The sequence below is a fragment of the Meleagris gallopavo genome, chromosome 5 (assembly GCF_000146605.3).
Source record: "Meleagris gallopavo isolate NT-WF06-2002-E0010 breed Aviagen turkey brand Nicholas breeding stock chromosome 5, Turkey_5.1, whole genome shotgun sequence".
NCBI classification, from domain to species: domain Eukaryota; kingdom Metazoa; phylum Chordata; class Aves; order Galliformes; family Phasianidae; genus Meleagris; species Meleagris gallopavo.
The window spans coordinates 22920923-22933420 of NC_015015.2; the positions used below are offsets into that span (position 1 = coordinate 22920923).

At 41.5% G+C, this 12498-nt stretch overlaps 1 long non-coding RNA gene across 2 annotated transcripts; it reads right to left on the reverse strand.

Moving 5' to 3' along the window:
- Positions 1-682: 682 nt before the first annotated feature.
- LOC104911110 lies at positions 683-12479 on the reverse strand. 2 transcript variants are annotated; one of them, XR_004159896.1, is made up of 6 exons: positions 11605-12479; positions 10441-10654; positions 6331-8851; positions 5673-5758; positions 1520-1683; positions 683-1383 (listed from the first exon to the last, which is right to left on the reverse strand). It is a non-coding gene; the product is annotated as an uncharacterized LOC104911110 (long non-coding RNA). The 2 variants fall into 2 exon arrangements; XR_004159897.1 differs by lacking the exon at positions 11605-12479 and adding an exon at positions 10809-10886.
- Between the last annotated feature and the right edge of the window lie 19 nt (positions 12480-12498).

Genomic DNA, 12498 nt, shown 5'->3' on the forward strand with positions numbered 1-12498 from the left:
ATGTGCCCGTAGGGATTTGATTTGTTTAAACGGATTATAAATTCTTTGGGCTGCAGATGTTTAACAGTGAGCACGATGGGAACCTGGGTTTGGGCAGAGCTTCTGGATAGCACTACAGTGGAGAAAAGTATGGCAGTATAAGACTTACCCACTAAAAGCTTCTAACAAATACAACATTCCTGACTCTTAGCAGGTTTCTAAGCAGGTGACTGCCTGACAGCCTTTCTGTGGCCTGGTAACACCAGGGCTCTGCAAGCACAGCTGCCGACTGTTAATGATGAAGAATATCTGTGGTTATTAAACTGATCTGCAGAAGCTGAAAGTGCTCCAGAAACTAGGTCAGCAGAGAACAAAGATTTACTTTTCTACAAGGCTGAGCTAGCTTGGAGCTATAGTTTCCAATACGTTTTCCAAAATACACTAACATACCTTTCTGTTCCATCCCTTACCATTTTCCCTGAGATGCAGAACTTGCTTCTCACTGTATTCCAGAGCAAATCCCATTCCTCACAGAGATGCTGTGGATGCTGCTGCTCCTGTCTACAGTCCCGCCCGAGTCCATTACATCACCCCAATATCACGCTGTGGAACAGCACTTAGGAATGAAGGCAGCCATCAGCAGCCTGTGCCAGCTGAGCTGCTCTCTGCAGTCATGCATGGGGAACACAGCCTTACACGGATGTGTTGAAAAGGCAGTTTGAGAAGTTTTATCTTTTTCACTTGCAAGCAGAATGTTTACAGTGGGCACTGAATTCTGAAAGCAAATTTTCATAGGAAAAACTGTTGGCATTTGGTTCTGCAGTTGTGGTTCCTGTGTTTCACAGACACTTTCCATTACCTCAACAACTGCCTCCCAAAGCACAGCTCCCTGTGCTGCCAGATCGTATCTGTGATGGTTACCATTGCTTTCTTAGGTGAACTGAGCCACATTGTGAATTTGGGGGTATTGGGATCCATAGTGGTGTTCTGGGTTCAGTGAAGCAAATGGGTTTGCTTTGACTTCGGGAATGCAGGATTTCAGTTTCAGTTCGTATCCTGCCGTAAGCCAATACGGGGAGCACAGTGGATGAAATGTGCACTCAGTAGCTCATGCCACTAAGCGGCAGCAGCTACCATGCTGTGCATCGAATGGAGCTTTTCCTCAGCTGGTGGCTGAATTCTCAGCTGCAGTGACGTTCTGGGAGCAGGCAGAGATCAGTGTGGCTCAGCCAGAGTCCGATGGGCTGGGGCCAAGAGCTGGGATTTTGTTGCAACAGCGATGAGGCAACAGGAACCAAGCACAGGGACCTCCTCTCACCTTACCCGTGCCGCAAAACATCTTCATCCTCATTTCTCCAAAAGTGACTTTAGGTTTCTGTATTCCTAATTGATCAGTGTTCTCATCTGAGAAGAAAAAATACAAATCATTTATAATGGCAGACTACAAAACTAGCCAGCATGCACCCAGTTCCCCTCCTTTCTGACCTGTAACCCGTTCTTGCCTCTGTGACATTTATACCTGGGGGTCCCCAGCACTTACCTGTGCTTAAGTCCGTAGCTCCTTGTGGCTTTTTGCAGGAGTGGGGCACTGTATTGGTGGAACGAAAGCAACCATCCAGAAAAAAAACTGTGAAGTCCCTGCAGCTCACTGGTATGAAGTGAAGGCAGAGGCACGGGGTACACTTCATGCAGAGTCTCCAAAGGCTAGCATGGTGTGCATCATAAAAGCCATGAGATGTCGGTAGAGCTAGTCCCATACATTGGGCAAGTATATTTTTAATGAAAAATTATTTACTGAAAAATGACAATTGCTGCAAACAACGTGATTATCAAAGTCTAATGAAAAACACAACTACTTGACGTGTTATTGCACAATCAAAGCTAAATATTAGAATTAGTATTGCGTGTCAGATCAATAATGAGTTTAATTCAATCAAAAACATACCTAATTGGCTGGGTCACCAATCAGAGAGAGAAAAAAAAAAAAGTACTGGAGCACTCAGGATGAAAGACTGATGGAATAAATATGAAAGGAGAAATGCAGAATCGGTTACTCTCGCATGTCTGATTGGTTCTTGAGACTTCTGGAATCTGGCAGTTCGAAATTTCTCGGGAGCAGCTTGATACCGTACTGGGGAAAGTGGCGATCTTGTGAAAGCTGTAATTCTGCAGAGACACCGCAGGGAGGTGCCACCCGCCTTCAGAATGAGGCGGCCGGCCCCGCACCAACTCCCCGTTTTCCTTTCGGGATTTGAAACGAAACGCCTTTCAGCGGGGAAATCAGGATTTCACCATCATCGGGGCAGAAAAGATGTACAGCATCTGATCTATTACAGAGCTACTGAGCATAAGCAATTATACCCAAGGAAAATAACACGCGAGTGGCCTTCATAAAATCTCCAAATGCAGCAGGGAGTGACACGGCATCCTACCACGATGCCTGGTAACAACCCGGCGCTGCCACTGCAGTTCACTGCTCAGAGCATGCCGTCGCCAGGGCTTCGTGCAGAGCCTGGCCGCGGGAGGGAGGCTGATATGGCTGTACCGTGGTTGCCTCACACGACAAAGAGCAGTTGTGTAAGCCCCATCCTTAAGCAGATCAAGCCCGGGGAAGGTGTCAGCCTCCCCCCTCCCCACCTCCAAAGCTCTGGGCTGTGGGAGAATGTCAGGAACAGTCTCAGAGGGAACAAGGCTCTGGGTGTCTCATGAAAACCTTGCAAGCTCTCAGTTAAGGAGAGCTCAAAGGCAGTCTGGCTCCCCAGCCAGCACAGGAGATGGCCTCTCCTTGGAAGACATTTTGAGCGGCTGATTTTTCACCACAGAACTTGCTGATGAAGGGATTGGAGTGGCTTACTAAATTCATGGCTCCTTACACCTAAGTGTGCCCTCTACACTCTGTTCCCTGGACATTTTTAAACATTTTTTTTCTCGTTGTTCTCTTTGAAAAAGGGTGAAACATGAATGGTGTATTCTAACTGCAAGGAAGTTTACCACAGCCCAGCAAAAGTATGTGGAGAGAGCAGATAAAATACCTGATAGGAGCATATGTATAAGAGTAGATGCTAAACAATGACAAATGGGACATGGACAAGCAGAAAAACTTGGAGAGATTATGAATGTAGATAGAGCAGAAAGAATTCTAAAGGTTCTTCCCAGTAGGGTGGTCAGGCCCTGGAAGAGAGGGGCAGGGTTGCTGTGGTGTCTCCTGGAGATATGAACTTGAGTGACTTGATCTACTTGTGAAGCTTCGATTGGAGCAGGACAATGCACTAAGTGACCTCCGGAGACCCCTTCCAAACTCATATCTTCAACAGTTGCCTGGTTCAGAAAAAAAGAGTATCAGGGAGAAACAAGCAAATCAGAAGGAGATCCTTCTGAGTACGTGGAAGGCCCTGGTAGTAGGCATTTTTGATGGGAGCCAAATGCAGTAATGCTACTGCCTGGAAGTCCTGCTCTGACTCATCCCAGGACACATTTCTGCAAGGCACAGCAAAAAGGAGAAGTGACTTCTGATGCCTGAATGGTGGGGGAGGGGAGCTGGCCCCATGGAAGCTCAGAACAGGGAATTTTAGTCTTACTCATCATATTATTTTTACATTTGGTTTTTCAGATGTAAACCTCAGTGTTTCTGTCAGCGTGTTAACTCTGTGTGCACCACAAATTTGTCTGCTAGCCCCTGTGTCTCCTTTATGCCCATTCCCATGCACAGACACAAAACATCCAGCTGGGAGTTCACTCTGACTCACTGCAGCTTATTAATGCTTGCAAGAAATAAAGGGAATACCACAAGAGTGCTGGTTAATTTGGGCAGGTTTCAGTGTAGTGCTGGACAAAGAAGGAGAAAAATGGGCCTGGTCTAGGAAAGACATAGCCAGAGCCTGATTGCTTAAATGAGGCAGATAAGACGAAGAGAATTTATGTAAGTTCACTGACAGTCCTCCTGAAAAGGTGCCCTACCTAGTCTTCACAAATGTAAGCAAGAAAAGGAAGGGAAACTGTGTATTTGGCAACAAATGACAAAGCTCTAGAAGGTCTAGCAGAAGGTAGACTTAAGCAGAAGACCAGCATGGGTTTGTTCCTTGTTAAGGCTTCAGACTTAAATAATGAGGCCACAGTCTAGTGTATCAATATGTGTGTGATACACACTCCTTATGTTATATCTAAAAGTAATTAATGCTGTGTTCTACACATGAAGGATGTTTTTCTGATGTCCTTCAGTGTTCAGAAATGAAAATCACTGTACCGTGATTTTTTCAATCTAACACATTCTTCATGTATACAGGATACAGCTCAAGAGGCTGTAACTCAATATGGATGTTTCAGTATTAGTGTTGCAGACATAAATACCAAGACTCACACTTTTTTTCTCCTCATAGAGTGAGGTCTGCATCCCTCCACAGTGAGACTCGTATTCTGAATTGTAGTGCCAAGATTCACACTTTCAGCTACTGCAAGTAGTGAGACCTGTGCTGTCAGCTCCAAACTACACAGTGGTACATATCCTTTAAGTGGCACAGCAATCACTTGTCAGGGCTGCAAGATTTGTGTTTACATTCTAAGATGTAGCATGGAAAAGGTGTTAAATTTCAAGGCCGTATAATGAAAGGGTGGATGGAGTGCAGAGGAATCCCCAAAGCGGTAATGGTGTGATTCTGGACAATACCCGCTGCAAAGCCAGAAGAGCTGGAATTAAATTGTCTATCTTCTTAAATACAGGAGGATCCATTATTAGCATGCCCCACTCAAATTCCAGGTCCAGGCATTCTTTTCCACTCTTTTTATAAGGACTACAACCGTGTAGTTTTGAAGTCAGTCTTATCCCAGACTCTTGGTGAAGTCATGCAATCTCCCTTTGGGTAAAATACAAAACTTCACGATAGGCAGGTACAAACAATTCTCTAAGAAGACCAAGGAGATCATCTCCTGCTGTGTTTGAATTTGACATGCTGTATTACAGAATACATTCTCCAAGGTGAAAGAATACTTTAAGATGAGGGTTTTTCCATTTTTGTTTGTCTACAGTGACAGAGGCTGTATGAAGCTGGCATTAAAGCAGGTGCCACTGATAGCAAAGGTCATCTGAGGTACTTAAAAGTAGGTGGGGGAAGCCCTCTTTTCCCTCCTCTAGCTGGCAAAGAAGCTCAGGATTGGAACAATAGTGGGAGTGCCACTGGCAGACATTATTATGGAGGAGGATTCAGATCAAGAATAGCAAAGAGAATTGCCACGGAAGCTCAGCTGGCATTCACTGTTACACAGTCATCTGAGAAGCTTAAAGTTTTGATCAAACAGAGTAATTTATGTGCAACACTCATCGTATCAGCAGTCTAGTGCAGAGAAATATTTTCCTGTGGCTATGGGTCAGTGACGAAGAGTTGCACGCAGAAGTACATTTAGCAGAGACCTCATGAGAAATGATTAGAAGAAAGAACCAAGCAGCATAGGGGCAAGAAAGCTTTGTAGGGATGGAGTCAAACTAAGTCTTAGGAGGAAACAATAGGGAGTCAGGCATCACATCTCAAAGATGAGGTCTAGAAAGCTGATCTTAATATGGATGGTATCACAGTGATAGAGAAAATATAGCTGAGAAAATTTGTGAGATGCAGTTCTGCTAGACCTTTTTATTTCCCCCCAGAACTTCATGCTAAGCGTTTCGTACTTTATCTTTTGTTCTGTGTTCTGAGAAGCCATACCTTCTCGCATAATGAGTTCCTGTGGAATCTCAGTATTCTTTTCCTTCAGAAGCTTTCTGTCATCACGGTAGGGCAGCTTGAAGAATCTGAAAACATGGAATTTATATAATTGAAAAGCTGGAATACAAAGCAAGAAACCCAAATTAATATTATAAGGATCTAAAAATGCTTTGATGAAATTCACATTTTTAGTTCTATGTTGTATTTTTAAGTTTAACACATTTTGCACCATCAGAAATGGAGGATGCTCTAAACAGTGCATAGTGCAGTTTTTCCAACCCAGGCTTTTACTTTGACTAAGCAAATTAATCTGCTGGCTGGCAGAGCCAGCAGCCCAGCAAGGACCATAGATCTTGAGTTTGAAAGCTTATCAATCAACCTAATTTCTTGCCATTGCCACAGGACTGTTCTCCATGGTCTAGGGCTTTGCTCCCCTAAAGCTGGGCTTGTTCTACACAGCTGCCCACCTCTGATAACACAGCTCAGGAGCCCAGAGGAAGTTGTACAAGATGCTTTTGTCAACACTTCTTCCCACACATACCATCTCTCATTTCTTTTGTTACTGTAATTTGACATTCAGAGCTGCTGAATCGTGATATGGGAGTCATGAAAATGTTATTTATGCTGAAGAAACAAGGCCTCTCCCTTTCATTGTTACCTCTTTGGGTCAAAATGAAGCCACTGATTTTTGTCCTAGCTCTTCCTGCAGAGGTGCTTCAGGTGAAGCAGGCTGAGTTCTCCTCATCCAGGCTAGGATGAAATACATCAAATACATATTTGATGCTGTCCTGTACTGGTCTGCTAAAAGACAGCTGAGCAGATGCTGTCTGGACAGATCACCGTGAAAAGTCACTTAGACACATTGCCAGTGTCTAAGACATCTGTCTATTAGGGTTAGAGTCCCAAGGGAATTTTAAAATGATACACTGCGCATTTAAAATGTTGGCCTCCCACACAGAGGACTTATTTGCACTGCAAAAATGTTTTGTTAGGGTGCTTAGTTACAACAGGCTTTATTCCCAAGCCTGTATATGGAGCTGAACTATGCTTTGGCTTTCCAGTGCTGTAACCGGACTCCCCACAAACCAATTTTGAGCAGGTACATGGAAAAGGAGGCATGGGCTAGGGTTTGGAAAGCATGTGACAACACGGGAAAACAGGAGAACACAGGTGAGAACAAAAAGAGGCAGGGGGGGCCATGGTTAGAGGCAGGGAGACACTGATGGCCAGAGACAAGGAACTGCAGAGGAATGAAATATTATGAATACAGAGGACTCCTGGATTCCAGATGACACAGCGAGGATAAGCTATGTCAGGGAGGAAGTCTGAGAGGCCTGGAAAAACACAAGAAAAGGAAGAGATTAAGCTAGCCAAAAGCTTCAGCATTATCAACATTTTCTCTATATCAAGTCATAAACATTTAATATTTTTATATGGAAATATGTGCTTTATGGATTCCTATTTTCATGGACCATTGAGGTATAACTTCCCTACTGTAAACTAATGCATAGACTCCCTATAGAATTGCTAGATACAAAGGGAAGATTTCCCAATGTTGAGTTTTTAAATGAATTTATCAAGAAAAACACCTACAGATTTTTTACACAAATTCAAATTAAAACTGTGACATCAGTTAGAAAAATCTAGGAAAAATCACAGATGAAAACACCTTTCTTGCAGTGGAATACTGTTCTTCTGCTATTCTCTCCCAAATTCTTATTTTACAACTTGCCAACAAAACAGACAAAACCATAGTCAAAAAGAAAATGTGGAATAGCATAAAGATTTCACTTCTTCATCAACTTCATCAACAGCCTTCCCTACTATGACTCACCCTGGGGTTATCAAAATACATAATAAATTCAAAATAACAAACTACTCCAAAATTATGAAATTCTGTTTCTGACACGACATTGAGTTTCAGCACATTACAAAATTGTAACTGTTGCTATTGTTATTTTGGCTGTAAGTGAGCACAACTTTAGGATGAAATGATGCCTATGCCAGAGGAGATTTTAACTTAACTTGAAATCAAACGTGACAGTGGAAGAATAGAAATTACTGAAAAAATTACTGTTGAGAAAAAGAACATAACTTTTAAAAATACAGCAAGTGACTTCCATTAATCATGTGACTTAGGTAATGTGAAAAATTTATTTTTGAACAACAAATGAAGTCATCTCTCTTGCTCAGTTTGACTGTCATTATTTGGCTTATAGCACACTAAAATACAGCACAAAATTAAAATACTTATTAATCACTACAAGGTTAGTCAAAATCACACTTTTGAAATCTTTAGCATATGCTTAGTAAAGACAACAGTGGTTTTGGCACCATATTTCCATTAAACGTTGGGCAGATTCAAGAAGGAGTGGGTGATTCATGTCCCCTAGCTGACAGAGGGTGAGTGACAGAAGAGACAGCTGGAGGAAATCCTTCCCTGCTTATTTTTCCAGACCTGTATGGATTTTAAGCTCTGTAACACAGTTGCAGCTCACTCTGCTTTGTGGTGGTAGCATTTAGTGCTTATATTGTATTTTTTATCAACGGATAACATTTGACTCTTTTTTAGATGCATTATATTATTTCAAACAAGGCGCTGAATATGCATTTCCCCAGCCCCACCCCATGTCTGACAGGGGAAATAAAGGCATAGGGAATGCAAATGATGAGTTAATCAGCTGAGGAACTAGTAAATTAAACCAGTACCCTGGATTACAAAGAAGACCTCAAGCACTGGATCACACTCTCCAAAGCTAGCATTTACAATTACATTCTCTTTTATGAAATCTACCTTTCCACAGAGACAATGGACATATTAATTGATTAAAATAGTATTTTTGCAAGCATCGAGGATTGAAAGAACAACAATTAGCATGAGATCTCTAAAGAGAAGAGTGCCACAGTGTGGCTTCAGCACAAAGATAGGTAAAGTAAAGAAAATTGGGGGATTTTGGAGATTGGGGGGTGATATTATTGGAAGCAGCAGATTAGTCACCTTTCATGTTGAGGAGTTATTTATAGCCCTTTGTTTTCCACATGGTTTGCTGTGGGACTCTGACAGAAAGCACATGGTTTTCTACGTTTTGCAAGATGTGAGACAACAGACTGTGCTTACGAGCCAGACAATACTTCAAATCTCTTTTTCTGTCAGTGCGAAGAGTTTTCCAGCTAATGCTCTTTGGGGGGAAAAAAAAAAAGTCCTATAAAAACAAACAACCAAAAAACCCACACTCCATCAAGTATCTTTAATAGTTTGTAATAACATAAATGTTTTTAATTTTGGATAGATTAATTTATTAATTTTGGACATTAAGTGGCCATGAGATATACTACACAACTACAACTACACATGGAACATTTATTTTGGATGTTATCACTGGAAATTATTTGAAATTGGTCAGCTTATCAGTGGGAAATCAGGATGACCACAGTGCAGTCTTGCCACGCAATCTCTAAAATTTGAGCTTGTGTTTATCGTCTGTGTAATATTCTTTGTTCCTAAGGAGCTGAAAGGAATAAGCATATGGTCTGCAAAATAAATCTATAATATTTGAGGCTTAATGGGAGATGAGTTCTCTGATCAAAAGGCACATACAGTCTTGCCAGCTATTTATTTTCTCTAACATTTAAGATAAACGTCAATCATTCAACAGATTGGTTGCAAAATAGCTGCCCCCAGTCATCATGTACCTGTCCTACTATGGGCTTTGTCATGCAATTGAATCTGCTGTAGAACAACAAAAGAACATCATTATTTGGATAGTATAGCACAAAATGGTAGTCTGAGTAGTTTCTTAAATACAGAGAATAGGTCTGTGTCTGTTGCACAACGGACACAAGAAAAGGTGAGGCAGAAACTGACCTCTGAAAAGGCTTTTTCTTTGAGAGTCTACTAAAGAAGCACAAAATCTGAGAATCACTTATATAATAACTGACATGAACTAGCTGCTTTTGCAAAATCTGCTAGAAGGGGGTTGGCCCTACTAGCAGGAGAGGAGATGGTCTCAATGCACTAATGGTTCTTTCCATCCAAATTTCCTGTGTGTGTCACAGCTGTTGGTCTGTGCAGCTGTCTCAGTATTGTTGGTTTTTTGTTTTGTTTTGTTTTTTGTTTTTTTTGCCTACTCCATCTCATGTTTTTAAACAGTTCATCATTTTATGTTGCAGATCAGGGAGATGAAGAGTGAGAAATACTGCTTCAATTTCTGTAGCACATTGAGCATGAAACACTTGAAAAGTAAGTATCTGCCATGTCTACAAGTAATTTAAAGCAAACACCAATGCATTCTCAGTCAGGCAGATGTATGGCCTTGGGCTTTAGGTCTTCCCTTGTTTCCTCTTTGTTTTCCAGGCACATATGATCAAGGACTTATCTCCTGCCAAAGGCTTTAGAAGGCCTTACTCTTCATGAACTGCAGTAAGCACCACTCTTCCCCTTATAGAGATGATTTTCAGGAAGTGCGTAAAAGTGTATAATCAGTTTCCCTACATATCTGCAGGGTTAAGCAAATCTCAGATGAGGAGGGGAATGAAGTGACTTTTTAGTGAGAGAGCTGCTACCACTCTCCAGGTACCGCAAATACATCCTCCTGGGGCATAGGGTGGCACTAGTTTTAGCCATGGGTACCCTCTGGCAGACTGAACCAGGTGCTATCACCCTGATTTCTTTATCTTTCTCTCATTTCATTCAGCAGTTCTCAGTTGTATTCACTTCTCATCACCAAATGAGACAAAACGAGGGGACTGATGAAAAGCCCAGACCCACCATGCCAAAGCTCAGAGAAGGCCAGACGTAGCAGTTTAGTACTGGTTTGTAGGCACATTGCTCCGTAATTGTTAGTCCTCATGTTGCCCACACATCTGGTGTTCCTGTCATCTGACTTTTCCCTTTCCATTCCATGGACAGACAGACCTCAGTTGCTGAGTGTTGCCTCGGTGTAAAATAACACGTGGTGCTTGTGGTGTGGGAAGGAAGCTGGCTGTGAGAGATAAAAGTTGAGGTTAAAAGCAGACCTACTGTTATGCTCCTGGGGTTTTGCTGCTCTTTGTATAACCTTGGTGTGGCTGAGCGATACAGATCAGTGCTACCTATTCTGATAAAATCCATCCACCAGAGGCAAGAAGCAGCCCTACCTCCACTTCTTTTTGGAGTTATTGCTGCCCTGGCATTCCAAAGGATGGCTCAAAGGTTAGTTTTCCATTATGTTTCCTAAAAAGAATGACCAGGTTTGGTTACTCAGAGGCTTAGCAAGGAAACTGAAGAAGAAATATATCAGAGGAGCTACAAGAAAGAAAAGCCTGCTGGGAAATTCCAAGATTGCCACAAAAAAAAAAGAACAGTCACTGAGAATGTTTGTGCAAAACCACCATCTTCTCCTTCCTTCCCACAAGGACTACTGCAACTCACTTTGAAAGAGAAAGAAAGATTCAGACAGCAGGAAGCAGTTCACCCAGCTGTCCTTCTCTGCAAAGCCCCACTGCTTTATTTCACCCAAACCAGTAGGCAGGCAGAAATGCAAAATCATACCACTTGCAACCTACAGAAACAAAGCTCAATGTTTGCATAGGTTGGGGAGAGACATAGTCAAGCTTGTCACCAATTGGAACAAACACAGAGTAGAAATGGTCTGATTATTTTATCTTCTTCCTTTCTCTTCCACACAAGCCTTCTATAATTCTAATTGCTTTTCTTTGTAGGAAATGTAAATTATAAATGAAGCCCATCTTTATTGTGCATAGTCACAGAGACTGAGACTGATGGTTTTGAAGGCTAGAGACTGAAATTAATGGTTCTGAAGAATGTTGCACCAAAAATCAAACTCCAGTTCTTCAGCAGACAATAATATTTAAATACACAGGACAGGAAGCACTGAAAATAAAAAATATTTATATATCTGTGCTGATCTCCTCAAAGGAGTCCTTCGCTCACCTTGAGGAAGATCTTCTGAAGTTTTACACAGTAGGAAAAGCTTTTTTATGCTCCAGAGGCTACAAAAGAAGCAAGTGTGGGTTTAACACTCCGGTCTATAGCAGCTGCAGCCTCTCCCTTAGCAACGTCCAGAGCAGAACAAACATTGTCCAGTCATTCTGTCATCTGATTCAGACTCAAGCTGTCTCCTCAAAGGCAGAAAATATTGTAAACAACTGCACAATTGAAACGTGGGGAAAAAAACATAATTTTAAATAAGGCTAAAACTTCTAACAATTTCACAAAAGGAAACATTAATCTGTTCATTCTCTGAGTTCAGCTCTGTCCATAACTTATGTCCATAAATGTGACATAAGGAAATTAACCCCTCTAAGAAAAATTGAAGGAACCAAAATGGAGTTGGCATGTAGAAACCCTCTGTCATTCAAAAGACATAATTGGCATATTGTAGATACTGGTTTTGTTAAGGCAAAACAAAAGCATTTGCTCTGAGCAATAAATAAAGCAATGTTAGTTTTTTTTCTTTTATGTTCTGATTACATCATGAAAAGCTGGAAGTATTTTTTGCACTGGTTTAGCTTTGAAAATACAGATAATCCTATAAAATATATAATATATAATATACTTTATGTATCACATGCAGCTCTGAGGAGGATTAGGTTATTTATTGGTAGAATACTTAGTAGCCTTAATGTCCAATTGATAGCACTTGAAACCAAGGGAGCTCAGGATGTATGAAAATCAAGTCTTAAAGGTCTAAGAGGTGAACAAATTGCTTTCCCTACACATTGTAAAAGCTGTGAAAAAAGGTAAACGTTTAAATTTCTTATCAAGTCCTATTACTGAAGTTACCACAGATATACCCATCCTTGCATATCTCATGGGCTTCTTTTT